We start from the raw sequence: 19056 nt of genomic DNA, 5'->3' as shown, positions 1-19056 counted from the left end.
TGCCAAGCCATAAAAAAACCCCTACAAAACACATTCCCACAGCTAACCCTTTTGTAAGTGGTTTGTAATGGTGCAACTAAATTAAAATGCAACCTAAAAATGCTATTTTCTTAATACTGCAGGAAAGAAAAATCAAGTATATAAAAGGTCATTTGCATAATAAATACAAAAACCTTATTAAAAAGCAATAATTTCTTCTAAAGCAGCCTGCAAGTCCTTTTCTTCTGATTCCATGAACATCATACAAATACATGCACGTAATTCTAAATTAGTTATCAAACCCTAAAAACTTCTTCCATCAGGATAGTCTCTGTAATTTTGATAAACTATTAAGACAACATTTAAGAAGTAGGGGTAATGTACACAGAAATTGTGCTTATCTACATTTTTTTAAGCTTTTATATTAAGGTTTGACCTCAAAGTTATGTCAACTGTCATAGCAACAGTAAATTTATATGTATTTAAATGCTTATTTTTAAAAAAATTTTAAAAGACCATATCATGTCCAGAATTTTGGAAAGAAAACAGAAAATTTCATTATGCAGAAGAGAAAATTTGGCTACAGTACTCTAACACACACCTGTAATAAAGAATAAAGGACAGGAACACCCCAAGCTATCACAGCCTATCTGCGGTTATTATACAGCCATTGCTTTATAAGCAAGTAAACTGTATTTCCAAAGACAGATCAAAAAAGGACACAAACTCTATTAAAAGTTATTAAATGAACACACAGTGAGGTAGTTAAGCTTCATGGCTACATGAATCTTCAGTGTTTTGCCACTGCTGTTTTTCCACCTCCCAAAAAAAATCCAGAAATGTGTGGATACAAATCGGTAATCCAGCTTTCATATGTATTTTCTGAGGACCAAATATTCAAGAGAGCCTGAAATTTGCTGGGCCAACTGCAGGAAATGTTTTTTTCAGCCATACATATTCAAATTGTTGCTTTCTTTATAAACGTTAATGGAAGTGTTGATGCTTATAAGATTTTACACAAAAAAATACTAGTTGAGTTAGTAGCACCAAAATACCAGTGATATGGCTGGCATTAGAAACTCACATGTGAACTCAATTTTTCAAGATGATCTTTCATTAAGAGTAAATTTCAGTTGTGCAATCCAGCAGTGAATACCAGACCTCATCCAAATTTAGGGGATAAGCTCTCTAATACAGTTGAACAACATTTGTCTTCTGTAAACATGATGCCGTGTGCTTTTAAGATTTACACTAATTAAACTAGAAAAGGTCACACAATTAAAAATGTTCACTATTTGGGCAAGACTCAACGACAAAATCTTGCCTATCACTAATCTTTTATACACAATAACTGTCACTTTGACAGAGTGTCTTTGTCAGCTCGCTCACAATTATACACAAGAAGCTTCAACCTTTATCTTCTAGAAGAGTTCACCATCTTTGGCTTGCAAAACCCAGTGAGACAGTGCCACAAAAAAGAGGAAGCAAAACCTGGCACTCCTCAGGACTTCTCTGTCATCTGCTCAGGAAACAATTTCTCAGCAGTTTAAGAACTCCTTCAGATTTAATTTAACGATTTCAGTATTGCAATTTGGGAAAAAAACCCCACGTATATTTTTACAGCTAGGAAGAAAAGGAGACAGAAAAAATCACCTTGGTTCTAATCCCAACATTTGAAAACTAGCTGCAGCGTGTCCTAGGGCAAGACAGCTTTTATGCCTCTGCCTCCTTACAGGTTATCTAATAACACTGTTACTCCTACAATCTTTGAAGCCTTAAGACCCTCTATAGAAGTCTACTCCTTCTTTATCCCATATCAATGCCTTGGAAAAAAAGGGACCAGAAAGCATTTCCTATGTCTTCATACTGTAACACCAACCAGCTAAAAGGCCCTTAAAATACCTCTGTATTTACAGATAACTGATAAGAGCTTGATTTGTCTTTAGTTCAACTAGGAATTTTAAGGGATATTGAGGTTTAGCCTCATGTTCCAAAGTCTTTCCTGAATCTGAATAAACCTGCAGGTATAACCTAGAAAACCATTCCCTCTCTGAATCTCCTCCAACTTTCCTTATTACGCGGAAAAGTTTTTTTTTCCAGAAGTCTGCTCCCTCTCAGGTATTTAACAGATGATTTAAAAGAAATAAAAGGATGAGGAGACATAGGCTCCTACCCTTCACATCACAGTGGACTGCACAGGATCAGTAGGAAAGCCCACCTTGCAACACAATGCTATCAAATCTTTGGGCCCTTCAAACACTTCAGTATTGCCTTCCTATTGCTGGAGGAGGTGAGCTTGAAAAAAAAAATTAAAACCACACAACCTAACCAGTCTAAGAACAGTGGGCTTAAGAGAAAGTGTTCAATCGGCAAAGATGCTGATAGAGCAGATGAAAATAAAATGCTTTCAGAACCTTTCACAGTCTATTTCTGGATCAAGTTCTCAGCTTCATATGCTTTTCTGTCACTTTGAACTACACCTTAATATATCTACCTCATCAAACAGTATTCAGCATATGAGGCACAAAGAAAAACTGCAGAAGGTAACAGAAAAAAACCCACAACTACATATGAACAAAGCACATGTACTTGCTGACATTCAACCAAGACCCAGGAAGTGTTTCCCATGGAAACAAACTTATTTAAAGGACTCTTACCTGCTTCACAACATAAAGGAGAACACAATCTAGCACCCTGCGTAAGGAAACCATACCCACAAGTGGAGGAACTAACAGACATACATCAGTACATATCAGAAGTCTCCAATAAACTCACTTCCAAGACAGTCACGTGATAGTTCTCTGTCAACAAAACCTCACAATCAAATTACATTCATTTCCCTTGTGATATGCAGCCTTTCAGGATAAATTCCTCTTTCGTTCTGATCCTCATCTTCTCCTTTTTCCATCAGGACGCTACAAGATCACAAAGACTAAAAAGAAGCATGTATAAGCCAAAGGAATTTTCAGTCTAAAGACAACTGGTACAAAATGAACTTCAGAACTGCAAGTTAAGAGGAAGTTGGGCAAATTCAGTGCTTGACCATCTTCAGAAAATAGCGCATAAGCCTTCCTGGGGGAAAGCTTCTCCATAGTAACTAAACTGGTAATGTGAGCATCGACTCCCTGTCAAAAATACACTCAACATAAAAACAGAGTACAAAAGCCTCTCAAAAGCAGAGATTTCAGTGACCCAAAAAGAGGACAAGAGGAGGCTCCACTAATAGGCACACAAAACTTCACTGTCTCTGATCTATTTTACTCGTAAGGGAATGACAGACAGAAATATAAAAAGATATTAAACAGCTATTGAACATGTACCAAATAATGTTATTATGACAACTAGTAAACTGGTGATTCTCCAACAAGAGATAGGATCAATACAGCTGACCCTAGGCATTACAATTAGGGATCAGAGCACTATCCATCCCTTAAAACTCTGCTAAGCTTTAAAAATTGATCTGAAATTTTTCATGCTGAGTCTCTGCCTTAAGTCTTAATTTTAAAAATATTTTAATTTCAGTCAGAACAACTCAGCTGTTTCATGAAGGCGAACAAAGAAAAATATCTTGTTTGGCCCTTGCTAAAAAGACTTTGAAAAGTTTCAAAGACTGATGCCTCCGAGAAAGGGTCTGAGATAGTTTTGCATAAGGAAAATACCTTCTGTGACCATCAGGATAATTTCTGAATATAGCTAACACATCTTTGAAAAAACAGAGATTTGCTCACATTCTTTAAAATGTAGCTAGAGTTCTGCAGCTGAGGTCTCAAAAGGGTTTGTTCTGACAGAGCATACCTTCCTTCCTGCCCCACAAGGAAGTACCACTGAAGAAAGAGACACCACCACAAAGAGCAAAGTAGTCCAAGGAATAAAAGAGAAATCCCAACTAGGGCTTCCTCCTGTAATCATCAGGACAAGGTATCATCAGAATGTATAATTTTGCAAATATACACAGTAAGGAATCTCTCTTAAAGAAGAAAACAGGAGTGTGAAGTGCTTCTAACACTGGAGTCCAAAATTCTAGTTAAACAGTAATTCAAAGATTCTAAGCGTGGGAAGAGTCCCATACACTTTATCAAGGTGCAACACTTTAGTTCATCTCTATCAAGAGTAGTCACATTGTGCTTTGCAGTTTTTCTTAGCATTCACAGCATATGAGAAACACTATATACATGCCAGTCACCAAAGCACCACAGAAATAGAAGGGATAATCACTGCCATTAACGTGGGCACATCATATAGAAAACTAGACAATAACAAGGACAGCACGGAGAGAGTAAGCTTACTATATCTCCAGCTTTCCTTTGCCTCCCTTGTATGAGGAGTCAATGCATATGAAAAAAACATATCCCTTTATCATAAAAAATCCACAAAGTACTCTCACAGTAAATGATAGCGACAAATGGAATACGGACAAAGACACTGCCATGAAGCTGGCACTGTGACTTGCACGGCTTCTTTTTGTTTAGTATTTTGTATTATACTATAACATTGCTACATTATAGCAAGATTCCTTAATAACATACAGCTCAGACCCCTACATTTCCACTATGACAGCTTACTAAATCAGCACAGGTAAATATTAAGATTTTCCTATGGCATTAAATATTCAGAATTGTAAGTGAAAAAAACCCTAACATTTGACAGCGAAAAGGCATCAGTTTAAGTCAGTGTTGCATCATAATGTAAACCATACTTAAAGTACAAGGAATAATAATTAATCTTGATTCATGAAACTCACAGAAAGATGTTACATACTCATAAATTAGGTATCTCCTGAACAATCAGGTATTTTCATCCAAAACTCTGAGGGATAATATCAAGAGAAATTCTTTCCACTTATTATGAAATTTAAAAAATAAACCCAAACCTTATACCACAAACCACTGTATTTTTCCCAAGCTCCTTAAATGCCACCTTGAAACAACTGTCTAATCTTCAAAGAATATTACTACATAAAACTTTCCTACAATTTTTTTTTCTTACTTTCAAGAAATTTTTCAACTTATTTCTTTTTAAAACTTACTAATTGAAAACATCAGAGGAGCTGAGAAAGCAATGTGATGTGGCACAAAATCATGCAAAAACAATTAAACTGCATACCACTGTCAACACATCCATTTTTTGAAAAATAGTCTTCCCCCTACCAAGAACCTACAATAAAATCTTGAATTTTCCTTTAAAATCCTTGATTTTTTCCTGCTCTATAGAATTTGAAATAATCACCCTTAACTTCAAAATAGTTCATTTTTGTGAGATTGGTTTCAGTTTCAGGATGGCAACTGTGTGGTAACCGCTTCTCTTTTTGTTGTTTTCCATTTCTAAACATATGCTTTGATCCCCTTGGTCTTGCTGGTAGAGCAGTCGCCTCACACATACAGTCTCTCTTTGAAGCCTTCCAGCAGTGCCAAGAAAGAAGCAGGCTGTGGCAGCAGGCTCAGTATTCTCTGGTTATGCAACAGATTAGATCATTATCAACAAAACTGGATGCCTCCAGCAGAGAACAGAAATGGGGAATGCAAGAGCAAGTTTTTCTTTACTACAAGGCCAGGTTGGACGGGGCTTTGAGCAGTCTGGTCTAATGGAAGTTGTCCCTGCCCATGGCGGGGGGGGGGGGTGTTGGAACTAGGTGATCTTTAAGGTCCCTTCCAACCCAAACTGTTCTATGATTCTATGATATGATTTTTTTTGAAAGGAGGAAAAAGTTACCTGGAATTAAGAGCTGATCATGTCAGAGAAGATTACTCTCTGGTAAAAAGATCTATAATAAATATTACCATCACAGCCTTGGCAGGAAAGTTTTCCCATTCGTTGTGTTACACGAAAAGAAGTATTTGGCTGAAACTGATACCAATAATTTAAGAAGCCTGGTTTAGCCACATAAGCATCAAGTGGATTTAAATCCTCGTAGATGAATGACCACATGCCAACAGGATGCAAAAGATTACTTTGGGTTCTCACATACCCGCAGAGAGAATCTGTGCATTTTACCTACGATATGTTCATTTGGCCATTGCCTGTGCATGTGGATACCCTACACATCTGGTCACATCTCTCTCTTCTCTAACTGCTCCAACAATACATCATCAATTATGTAAACCAGCTTTTAAAGATGCTTCAGTCCAGGATTTCACTTCAGTTAAAGGATAAAGTATCAACTAATCCATCATGGAGTGAAGATTTTGATTCTTCACACACAGCAGAAAAAATATACTTTAATTTCTTAAGGAAATGCCTTGTGTGGCTCCATCACTGTGCAACTGCCACATGCATTTGTGTTTTCCTTACAGATAATTGGGAAAGAAGCGTTACACTGCATGCATGAAACAAACCCCTCAAGACAAGTTCTGACAATGAATGTATAGAGAGAAGGAGTGATTATGTAATATCGAACAGATGAAGCTATTTATTGTTTGTAAGACTTCAGTCACTGAGGCTAACAAATGCATGCAAATATAAACAAACAGAGGTTTTCAGAAGCCTAACTAAAAGCTTTTATAGTTTCTACAAAAGACATTCAGAGCATCTAAAAGACATTTAGATCCTGGATACAAGAATAAAGTACAAAACAGTTTAATACAGAAAAAGCTATATGGTTGCTCTTAATAAGAGAAACTATTCTTATAGTACTTTAATGTGTTAATTCTAGATTGTTATAAATTTGTAAACTTAGAAAGCACTACTGAAGTTGGGCTTTGCTTTTCAAGTTTCCAGAAAATTAGCACTGAAAAATGTTGTGCATCTGGTTATATTACAAGCTAAATGTAACATTAAAAATAATGCTACCCAATAAAATAAGGATTATTAAGTATGGCAGAAGTTATGTGACCAGTGTAATTTGTTTACAAATGCATATTATCACTAGATAGTGAGTGCTTAAAGAAAATCTAGAAATCTAAAGCTCTGTGTTTCAGTCTTTATTTGAAGGAGACGTTTTCCAGACATGAGATTTTTTTTTTATATCTTATACATCTGGAAACTATTAAGGCAAAGGAATTATGAGCATAATAATGAGCTCTTAGGACTCAGTTATTACCATCCTCGTTTGACATTAACACTGAAGAATCAGAAATCCGTATTTTACTGTCTCTCTTATGCAATCATATAAAAATTTATTGTGTGATGTGACTCTTTAGAAGCACAGACCTAAATAAAATCAGGTGTTTAGCTGGACTGCCTTCATCTCCTATCTCTATTCAACAGCCAATTATAATTAAAAACTACATATGAAAAAAATAAGTGGCATTTCCCTAAATCATGCCAGAAGAAAAATCACTGATGAGTCAAGTTAGTCTATAAGTGGGACACAAAGCATGATTCATAAATCATTGCTTCAGGTTTAATTCTTGAGAGAGAAAAAGCTCAATCAATAAGCTAAGAGAGAAGCTCAAACTCTCACTTTCATTACAAAAATGTAACACTAGATTAACTACATCTTTTCAGTTCAGAATATTTCTGTTATGTATGTTCATAACAAGGGTTTAAAGCCATGACCAGTAACCTTCAGCAACTCCTGCAGGCAGTGAAATCTTGCAGAGGACAGTGAGCATGTCTGACCACATTCCTAAACTGTCTTCTACACAGCTGCAGGGAGAAAGCTCTGGTGTCCACCTCAGGGGCAAAGGTAGTGGGACCTTTCTGACTGAAACCACAATGAAAGTCCCATTAGGGTGCAACTTAGTCACTGCCAGCATCCCAGATAACACAAATTTATAAAAGCAGCTGAGATTTAGTAAAGCTGCTGAATTTGCTTCCTTTTTCAAATGTAGTGTTTAGGTAAATTGGATTACAACACTAAAAAAAGAAATCTCAGACCAATGAGATGACTGCAGAGCAACCAATGGGTGCAAGAAAAATCACCACTGCTCCTTTCAGACAACAGGTCAGATACTCAGCACCTTGTCAAAAATTACCTCTGTGCCTCAGCCTTTATAGCAAACTGTGTTTTCAAGTGCATTTCTCCTCCTATGCCCTTCATATTTATCTCATTTATTTCTTTCTAACCCACACCCAAAAAACAGAGGCTCTGTGAAGCAATTCCAGTTTAAGCCTGAAGGACATCTACCACAAGTTTATTTTTAATACTTAAAGTAGAAAAAATACAGAAGTCTAAACCTATGAAGAAACAAAAAATAAAGATCCAGGGCCCTTTTTCATTAAGAAGCTAATAAAAAGAGTAAAAGCAGGTAAAAAAATCTCCTCCTTCAAAACCCTGTGTGACCTTGCTGTTCAGTCACATCCTTCAAGCTGACCACTGAAAGAAATGTAAAATAATGCTCATTGTCCCACATCTCCCATCACAGGCCACACGACAGCTCTGACACTGGAAAGGGATTGGCAAAATATTTTACTTCTCTTTAACCTTGGTTATGAAAAACGTGAGAAAATTTTAAAAATTAAGTTGCTATGCTGCTGTTGGACACTTCACAATTTAATCATATATCAGACTTGTACTGCAGAAAACATGCAACAAGATTATACTTCTAAAATGTAGCTGGATTTAAAATGTATGCTGCTTCACCTACATTCTTAGTTAATAGGCCTTTAAAGAAAGATTATCAGACACTCCGGTAGGTGTGATCTGAAGACAGAACAAGTGAGCATGACCTTGGGCTCTTCCTTGGTATTTGGTGGCATTTCTTTTTTAATATTTTAAAATCATCAAAACAGTAAACACTAACATAGACACTACTGAATACACATGGTCTGGCAAAGGGTGATGAAAATTATGTGAATGAGTGTCTTGTTTTATGTGCTCATTTACATTCCCCTAAGGAGTAATATATTACCAATGTCACCGCCATGAGGAAGTAAATGACATATCAATAATGATCATTTATTAATAAATACTTCACTCGTTCCATGAAGTTAATCTTCATATGCACCCGTGAGGCAAGAAATTATTAGCCAGTATTTCCCATGGGGAAGCTGAAGTCATGTTATAGACTGTCCTAGTCCATGCAGTGATTCAGGTGTCAAAGCCATAAATAAGAAACTGTAAGAAATGCTGCCTTCTAATGCTACTTTTCTGATCACTAGATTTTGCCTATCTGATAAGAAGGAAACTGTCAGCATGATGCTATCTTATCATAACTGAAATGTAAAATTAGCATTTATTAAAAGCTGTTAGAAGCTTAAAGATAATATTGCCACTAAAAGGGGATACACAAAAACACCATGATTTATCAGCTGGCCACCCCTTCATCTTCCATGGATGCATGGGTGATAACTGTTACTTAACACAGGTCTTTACTTGGAAGGAACATCTTTCATAAGGAACTTGAGAATATCTTTTCTGTCTGAATTTACTGACTTTTTATCTGGCTCCTAGTCCTCAGACACTCCCCTATGTATGAATGTGAACTGAATGCTTATGAGGAGATACTACTAGTGTTGACAAGAAAAGCAAGATAAATATTAAGCATTAAAAAATAAAAATAGATGTTTTGCTGCACAACACAAATTTACTGCTTATTTCCCCAGTCTGTTTTTAATAGAATTAATAGAGCAACGAGTACATGAAACGCTAAGCACTCCTCCACTTCTACAATAAGAGTGCTCTGGTTGTCTTCAGAAAGGGAAGCCTCCTATGGTACTCAAAAATTGCAGGTGCACTACAAAAGTAGGATTCTATCCATGTTCAAACGCTTATTTCCAGCACATCTGAATTACCACAGTAAATATTTCAGAGCTGACTAGGACAGTGACTTGGAGAGCTCCCTTTAAAACTACTAGGAAGTGTATGGATAAATCCCTTAACAGGCTTTCACGTCTCCACCCATGAGTTAAAAAAAAGTAGGCTGCAAATCTTGCAAGACTTCAAGGGCTCTGGATTCTCACTTGTCCAGAAAAAAAACACATCTACCTTTAGTGTGTGCAGCAAAGCATTTCTGCTATCACCCAGAATCCAGGAGGTGAGAACTTGAGAAACAGTGAAGTTCTAATGAATTTTTAAAAATTGGTTAGGAGCTCAGCACTAAGACTTGAGTGAGTTCAGGGTTTTGTGCAGACTTCTTCAATCTCAGCTGTCAACTGCTTGCTCCTGTTGAATGTACTGAGGAAATCCTCAGAGCATGCAGCAGCAGCCACCCACTGCAGCAACGTCATTACGAATATTCCAAAAACAACTTTGGTGCCTGAACAGTTCTTTCCTCAAGTTCCTTAAGGTTAAAGGAAATTAATGGGACAAATTCTGGTGAGCATAAACAATGCTACTCTTCTATATTACCACACCCAAGAACACCCATTTGTTCATTTCTCAGATGACTGAGGATCACCTTCTATAGTACAGTTGTTTCATCCTATAAATAACACTCATTTCCATTGTCTCTCTAAGAGGCAGAAGACAATGTGCACCACTGCAAGTGCTACAGGCCTATATTACCACAGCACAGACACAAAACATTGCTCATTTCCACCATCAATTTTCAACTTTAAGGTGAGTAGATAGATTAATCTTCACAAAGACTGAACACAGTTCTCATAGCATATTCTTCCATGAGAGTTGGGCCAATACAATGTTATTAAAAGCAAAGGAATAGAAGCTGGAATAGCAATAGAATCATATAGGCTATGATAACCATACAAGCAAATATCAGTCCAAAACATACTTGCAACACAAGATTGAGTTCATTGTCTTCCATATAGGCAAAAAAGCAACAAGTCACAAACTCCTCAATACTTCTTGTATACCTAGAAGCAAAGCTAAACAGAAAACACAGGATGAACCCTTCGTGAAGTGCTTCAGATGACTTAGCTTCTGCATCTTCACCTCGTTCTGTGTGGATTTCCACTGAGCACAACAGGAGTATTCTTGTGGGCTTTCTACAAGTGTGTTGACAGGATCAAGACTCAATTGCTAACCCATTATTTCACTTGTGCTCAGTAATCATTCCAAACACAAGAGAGCAGTGCTTAATACAGCAACACATAGTTTCAAAATTAGCCAAATGCATAATCAATTTTAAGCAACGAAATTTTGCACTTAACTGAATTTCAAAGGTCAGCGAAGTTCAGCTCTAGCCCTTCAGCCGATCATCTAGATTTCTTATTGCCTCTCTAATAGTCAGTCGTGATGGACAGGTAACCTCAAAGTCACTATCACAGAGCTCAAGAGCTAAATGCTTCTTACTAAAGTAGGTATTTCCAGAAGGAGAACAAAATCATGTATATTGTTGATGATAGTACTAATAAACAAAATTAACATGGGAAGTCCATGCTTTTCTGTTCTAAATAGAACATTTTTTCATAAAGCGATATGGTTGCTCATATGTGAAAAAGGAGAATGAAAGTGAAAGTCTCTCCCACTTCCACTGGATATCACATGGTGGTACCCAATCCAGTGTGCACAACAAAACGAGATCCAACAAATCTTATCTCATAAAACAGATGTTCTTGAATCTCACATTCGTTCCCCAGTCACATCAGTCAGAATCATTATTAGCTTCTAAAGACAAAATTATTTTATGCTTGTGAGTGTATACAACATTCTTAAAGGTGGTACAAAGACTGTGTATAACTATGTTTTAAGTTCTTGCTTTAAAAACTACTTCTTAAACTTTTCCATAATACTGCTTACTATGTAGATATAAAACTTCTCTTCTGTTAATGTCAATGGAGCAGTATTTGATATGACTTTCTCCAAAAGCAAGCCAACCACAATATATATATATAATATTTAGAAGATGCATTCTCTTCATTTATGAATAATTCCTGAAATTTGAGCAAACCACTATAAGAAAAGAAAAAACCTCTAACAACAAGAATTTCTTCTCCACAAAATCCTCCTCCAGGGTCTCCAGAGAACAGGACAACGTAGTGCTTCATGGAACAGGCTTCAAACCACCAAAGCAAGCTAGATCGGAAGAGTTAAATAAAGCTGCTAAAATTCAGCAGCATTGCAAGCTATTCCAGACTATGGTTACTATAACCTACACTGGGTGTCCTCTGCATAAGCACCAGTGTGACTTTGTGGACTGCTGAGACTCAGTCTGTTGCAACTGGCATAAGTTGCCACAGGCGAGTAATCACAAGAAACTGACCTTGGCAAAAGCACATTTTACACTTCACTGCTGTTCAACTGTGTTATACTAAAGAGAGAGCAAGTGAGCACAAGCGGAAGGGGGAGGGAGAGAGAACAAAGGGGGATAGACAGCATAAAAACGATCGCAGCCATTTTCAGCTTTACCTGCATTTAAGATTTTAAGAGAGGTACATCATCTTCAGCGCACATCGCAGCCCACCTGTGGTTACATCAACTGTGCATGGTACACAACCATTTTTAAACCAGTGGGGTCTGGGGTTCTTTGGGGGGAGGAGAGGAAGAAAGAAGGAGATTAAGTACTAAACAGGGAATTAATACCTCAGAAAAATCTCCCAACTTCAGAGGATCTCTGAACAGCCCAGCTGCAATTTGCATGAACTAGTATATATGGTAGAATTCCCACCACTGCAGACACAGTTGTGTCTGTCCCTTCTTAACCATCTTTAGTCTCCTTTGGGTCAGATCAGTTACCTCCTGTCAAATCTTTTTCTTAGTTTCTGCATTAAATATTTTTGTTATTGATTACCATATCTCCAAAGAAACAGGACCTGGCAGGCAGAACAAGATGGCACAAGATCCCATGATTAGCACTAACCCACATCCTGCCCAGATTTCATAGCAAGTTTAACACAAGAATCTAACCTTGCAGGTATGCTGGGTTTCCAGGATATTAGGTGGTCGAAGAAAAACCCGCACAAGCTTTGTACAAGTTCCAAAATACCCAATCACTCTCCACTTGGGAAGTGCACAAGGTATGCAAGTCTAAACAAAACAAAGTAAGACTAGACTACAGGCATTTTGTATCTCAGCTTCCTTACCACTCAGGTCAGTGACCTAAGGATCGGAGCCCTTTAAAAAAATCTCTACTATATGCAACTTCTCTTCCAAATCCTGAAAGCTGCTTCTCTTCTGTGTAGAGAGCTTCTTCATTCCTCATCTGGTTTCACAATTAACTCAAAAACCCTGCTACAAAAGACAGCCTTTGTTCCTCTCAAACATCCAAACCTTTCACATCTCTGTCTTCATGCAGTCTCCATTCCTCTACTACAACTCCTCTTCCTCCACTTCAGCCCTCCAAATGTCATTACTAACAGTAGGCTAAAGAAAAGTATCTTTTTCTGGACACAGCCATGTTATTACCTTGAACCATTCCCATCTGACGGAGACCCATCATGGTTTAATGACCTCCACTGTCACTGGCCAGGGAGATACAAGACTCAGCCCTGACAGCAGATGGCTGATTCACACACACTGACGTTCAGCAATTCAACAATGATATGATCACGCTTCGCCTATAAATTATAAAACCGGCAATTCTATGAAGCATGACTTAAAATTTCAAGGGACTGAAGTATTTCCGAGTCTGAACTTCAGATCTGGGTCAAAAAGATGTCAGCCGTGGATCTGCAGAATTTTAATCGTGTCACCAGAGTGTAGCTCCCTTTCTCACAAATAAATCATGTTTGGAAGGCCCACAGGCGTGCTTTGTGACAGCAAGGCAAGACTCTGTCATAGGGGGCTGGATGGGCCACCAGAACACTCACTCTTTCCATGCAGTGTGTAAGACACTCTTGTGGGATCTAGGCAGAGAGTCAACTGATGTCTGTTATATTTGGCTGACTGTACACTTGGGCAGAAAATCTAATCATTAGGATTTTTATTGACTAAGTCCTATAATAATTAGTTGTAGTAGATGAAAAACCAGAAAGCAGAAAGAGTGCACTAGTTCTGCAGTAATTACTGTAGGCCTTCACATTTGGCTATGCTATGGTCACCATTTCCCACAACGGAGCACAGCAAAAGAAAGAAAAGAGTGACAAGAAAATAAGTACCTGAGAGGTACTTACATCCTCAGGAAGAGTGAATGTTTATTTTTACTAGCCCAAAAATAAGCATGTCTTTATATTACACAAGAGCACCCTCAGCTGAAAGCAAGAATTTGACATCTCTTACTTCTTCAATGCATATCTTAAACAACAGGTTATTGAATTAGCCTCTCTCTTTGCATCTCTGTCTCTCTCATACTGCACTGTATTTTAAATGCATGTGTCACTCAGTGCTGAATGAGCCATTTGACTCCATAGTTCAGCAGCTAGGATCTCATTTTCAAGTAAATTTTCTCATTAGGCAGAACAGAAACATTAACTAGGTCTTCCACATCTAGGCAAATAATTAACAATATACTGGCTACTCTGAGTATCTCACTTCTCTCTCTCTTCCTTCCCCACCTTTCACCTAAGAGAATTTCTTGAAACCAATTTCCACAGAAAATACCAGGGCTAACAAATCAAAATCTTCCAACATCTAAACATTACTAGTAAGTTTTAGCTATTGCTATGTATATGGATATATATCTATACACACACATCAACACATACATATATAAAATTGCTATAAATTATGTATCAAAAAGATCATGATGTTGTGGTACAGTATGGCTGAATGTTACTGGCATGAGATTAATTTGATCAAAGTATCCCTCTACTGGAATTCTGAGTTTGTTTGAATTATATTTACCTTTCTGGAAGTGTTTCAGAAAGAAGTCTTGTCTAGTTTAAACTCATCCAGTACAACATAATGATATCCTTTAAGTCCAGAGAGTCAGGAGATTCTTCCTTTGCCTTCTAGTTGTGAATACTGAGTGTGATCTACAAGAAAAAGAAAGTGGGGAAAAAGAAGTTTGGCAAGCAATCCTTCATGTCCTCAGTGGGTTAATATTTTCAAAATCCTTAAAGAACAGCACTGACTCCAGAAGATCAATCACTCACTCGCTACTGGGTTTCCAGAAAGAATTCTGAGCAGATTTTATTCTTTTCCAGGTATCTCAACAAGCCACAGCAAGGATTCATTTTCCCATGTCAGATACCCTGTCTCTCTCTCTTCACTGTCTTAAACACAAAGACATCAAACTGAAAGGCCTGATGTTGTTCTGCTTTTTTTTTTTTTTAAAAAAAAAAAAAAAAAAGTACAGTTTGCATTTACTGCTATAAATTTAAATTTAGTATCAGGGAATTTGTAACTTTTTGTTTGAACTCACTTAAGGGAAAGGTTACAGTTTCTGTGGTGTGAAATGCTAATACACTTCACAAAACTAACATGTAGTTGAAACATAACTATGAAAAACATAAAATATCCTCTCTCCTGTTAAGACACTTCAATTAATCAACAGCTATGGGTGGATAAATTAAGGTAAGTACTCAACAGCTTTGTTGAATAAACATGTTTTAGTCATGAAACACCTGTGAAAAGTTTAGCAAACTTTAGTCTCTGCAGTGGTCTGCTAACTCTGGGATTTCCACTTTTCTAGGGAACATCACTTTTTCTGGATAGCATGTTGAACATGTAATTTTGCAGATACTCGTGCTGTATAGTATCAGCTCAATCTTTCTAGTTCTTTCAGTAATAGCAAGCAAACTCACAAAAGCTTTGCCTCAGATTTCACAGGCATGTGTGTGCCTCTCTCAGTACCCAGGCCACTGTGCCAATATGTAGGATTAAACTTTTTCCAAGGTTGAATAAGCCACCATCTGTCTATCTTGTGTGGTGCTGTGCGCCATCCGGGAGACTTGTCCCTTAGAGCATGTTTCTACCATATGTCACTCCTGAGTGATCAGTTATGCCAAGACATTTGGGAAAAAATGACTAAGTCGAGCTGGAAAACCCTTTCCGAATTCCAGAGGAGGTTTGCCAAGCCTGTATTTGCAAATAACTTCGCATCCACCAATTTTTGCACATATTCAATGCAACAGTAAATAACCTTTACCCAAACGGACAAAACAATTATTTGGATGATGTACCTGCCCTCCACTGTCCAGAACTCATGTACTTTTTAATATGCCAAGAGATTCAAGCATGATGCATCTTCAGGAAAAATACAAGGAACATTTACAGAAGAATTGCAACTTTTATGATAACTAAGTTAAGAAAGGGGAAAAAAAGATGTTAAGAATGTATTTCAAGAAAGGCTCTACTTAGTATTTTAAAGCCACAATAAATTAGTAATTTATTTCAAAATACTCAACTAAAAATATCTAAGGCAACTGAACACAAGGCTTTTTCCTAATAACTGTATCTAAAGTGCTCACCTGCTTGCAAAGTGATCACTAAACTGTTAAACCACTGATATAAATGATAGTTCATGCAACTAGAATTTGTCTCATAAAGAATATGACTCTATCCTATTTTAGATGTAAAGAACCATTTTATGTTCCAAATCCTCAATTATTAAATTAAAACTCAAGCCAGCATCATTCTTACGGCCAGCTCAAGGCTGCTCATTTACATAACTAACTTTCAAGGGCACTTGGTTACGCAGCAATTAATACCAGCAAAAAATCTACCAGATTTGCTACTTAATGTTAAGGAAGACATTCTTGAGAACATTAAAAAAAGAGAGAAATTAGTAAATCATGATTACAGCCTCCCCAAGTAAGTTTAACATGGGAAGGAAATCTATTCCTAAGGGCAACAGTAGAAGTATTAAATACCAGAAGACAAATTATAGGAATTACTACATTTAGTGGCAAAAGTGAGATGAAGAGCAGTACTAAAGTCCAAGAGAGAACATTTACAGAAGTCTGAGGGTCCTTTGTTTGTGTTTCGCCTTCAGAGTTTGGACAATCATTGAAAAAAGGGGATGATATGAAACAAGAATTCACTACAGCCTATTGGGATTTGCAGAACAAAGGGCAACAAAAAGCAGAAAAAAAATCGTATTAGACAAAGAAAGCCAGTACTCAAACAAGGTGATTATTAAAGGCAAATGAGAAAAATCATCCCCTCAGAACAGATTACTTTTTTTTTTTTAAATGTATTTAATTTAAACAGTCTTCCTATGCACAAAGAGTGAAGCTTGCAAAGGTGAGGGTGTTTCAGTTGGGTGACAGGTAACAAATTAATCTATGAAGTAATGAAAGCCTCATACTGCAACACTGACTTGCAGAATGAAAAGAGAGGAAAATAAATATAGAACAGCTAGGCAAAATTGGACTACTTGCCTACATAACACACCTAAAGATTTTGAAGCCAGCATATTTTTTGAAAGGCTCAGCTCCTTCCTGGCCCACTCTGACAGCCTGAGGCATTCCCACTGCTCAGCCAAGAGAGACCGGAGATGCTGGTTCTACAGCATCAGCTCCGTACTGACCATTCCTATCCCAATGTGAACCTCTAGACCAACGTGTGTCTGCTCTAGCTGATGTTCGCCTTGCTTCTTGCATCCATTTACAGGTCCAAATAATCCTCTCTTTAGGAATAAACAGGATTTGGGTGTATCACTGACTGACTCAGAGGGCTGCATACAGGGACAAGAAGAGGGGAGAGAAATTTATCAAAGTTACAAATTAAGAAAATTCTTATTCTGGATGAGCATTTGCATCATGAAGCTGGTAAACAGCTTCCTCACAGAAGGAGTAGCTATGTAGCTTCTACACTATCACCTCTTGCCAGAACTACAGCAGAAACAATAGTTTCTCCTACAACAACCATCAAGAAGATCCCCACTATCTGTAAGGAAAAACTATGAACTAAACAATATAAAGTGAGAAAACATGAAAACATGGAGAAAGATATTTTTTTTTAAAATGTCCTTTTATGTTCAGCTGAGGCGGCTCAGGATCTGTCACGTGTTTATCCCACACTACCACAGCCATACAAGCAGGAATCCTAGCAATCTTTAGAGAAATTACATATTTTAGTTTGGTTTAATCACTATGAGTCCCTTGGAAATGCTTAGCACACATAGGCAGTGTTAATCTGTGTTCTACTTCAAATATGTACTAAACCTCAATACTCACTGTTGTTCTAATAAACTTTTTAAGAAACTCTCCTATGCTCCTGGAATTCATAAACTCAGGATTCCAACACCACATGCAAAACCATTCCTCTAGGAATAAATTCACTCTGTGGCACAACTAAATATTTGTTACATAAATGCAAAACTTAACCGAAACATCTGCCGATAAATGTATGATTAGTACACATAAAAGGCAGCAACAATGAAATTTATTTCCACAGGAAACCTCATTTAGAGGAGATGACTGCGGAGACAGTGTTTACAGACAACAAAGGCCCTTCGAGCACAAGGCCAAATTCTAAGAGTTGTTATGTTCTCCGAGCCACCCGTCTGCAGGGTATTTTATATTTTCCCACATTCATTCATCATAGTTCATTCCCCAGTAGAGACTCTGGGCCCTAATTGGCAAGAGTTTCTTTCACTGACCAAAACGTAAGAGAGAAAATACAGGTTGGTGGGAAGCTATCAAATGTCACTAAAAACTGCAAAGAAGCCTGTCCTCTAATAAAAAGTCCATTCAGCAAGTGCTACGGTACTACAACATAAAAAGAGTTTGTTGCTCAAAATGTTAACGCAATATTAAAACAAAGTGTAGTCCCTTTTCTCATCAATAATCAGTATTCATAAATTAAGTCAAACAAAGAAAATCTCTACATGCAGTGTAAAAGTAGCTTGGAGTTTACTGAGTTACCTTTGCTAAGGGTGCAAAAAGAGTGACTGGGGGTGGGGAAAGTTTGCTTTTTCCAAGCAGAGATAAAGCAGTTTTCCTCACGTATCCTTCCTCTTTTTCACTTCCCTCCTCCACACAAAACCCAACGAAATCTGCCATTGCTTTAGGTCAAAGGAAAAACAGGCCCAGCTGCTGTAAGCCAAACAACATACAGGTTTGCTATCTCCCCTGCTGTTTTGGCTCGAGCTCTTCAGACTGGAAAATTCAGAAGCACGATCTCCCAAGCTCTATAAATGCCAGACCCATCTAAGAGGAAAATAGGACAAGGCCACCCCCAGGCAAGTTTGTACTAAAATCTGCTGGCTGCAAGGCAAAAATACAGTAAACATCGCATAGGGACAGACTGCTCCTTGGAAAATATTCCACAAGAACAATATAGCTTCCAAAGAAAGGCTGCGCTTAGGGGACTTCTGGAGAAAAAAAAAAAAATGCAATGTTTTAAGATCCTTGTGAGAAGTTAGCAAGCTAATGGCACACTCAACAACAAATTGTGTGACAGGCAATATGTTT

At 37.5% G+C, this 19056-nt stretch overlaps 1 protein-coding gene across 1 annotated transcript in view; it reads right to left on the bottom strand.

Moving 5' to 3' along the window:
• Positions 1 to 19056, bottom strand: part of LDLRAD4 (low density lipoprotein receptor class A domain containing 4) — a 295378-nt gene that overhangs the window by 233649 nt on the left and 42673 nt on the right. The window contains exon 2 of the mRNA XM_074899280.1: positions 14540 to 14670. The gene's annotated coding sequence lies outside the window, so the exon portion shown is untranslated. The remainder of the gene's footprint in view (positions 1 to 14539; positions 14671 to 19056) is intronic.

The sequence above is a fragment of the Athene noctua genome, chromosome 2 (genome assembly GCF_965140245.1).
Source record: "Athene noctua chromosome 2, bAthNoc1.hap1.1, whole genome shotgun sequence".
In the NCBI taxonomy this organism is placed as follows: Eukaryota; Metazoa; Chordata; class Aves; order Strigiformes; family Strigidae; genus Athene; species Athene noctua.
This window is presented reverse-complemented; position numbering and strand designations above follow the sequence as displayed.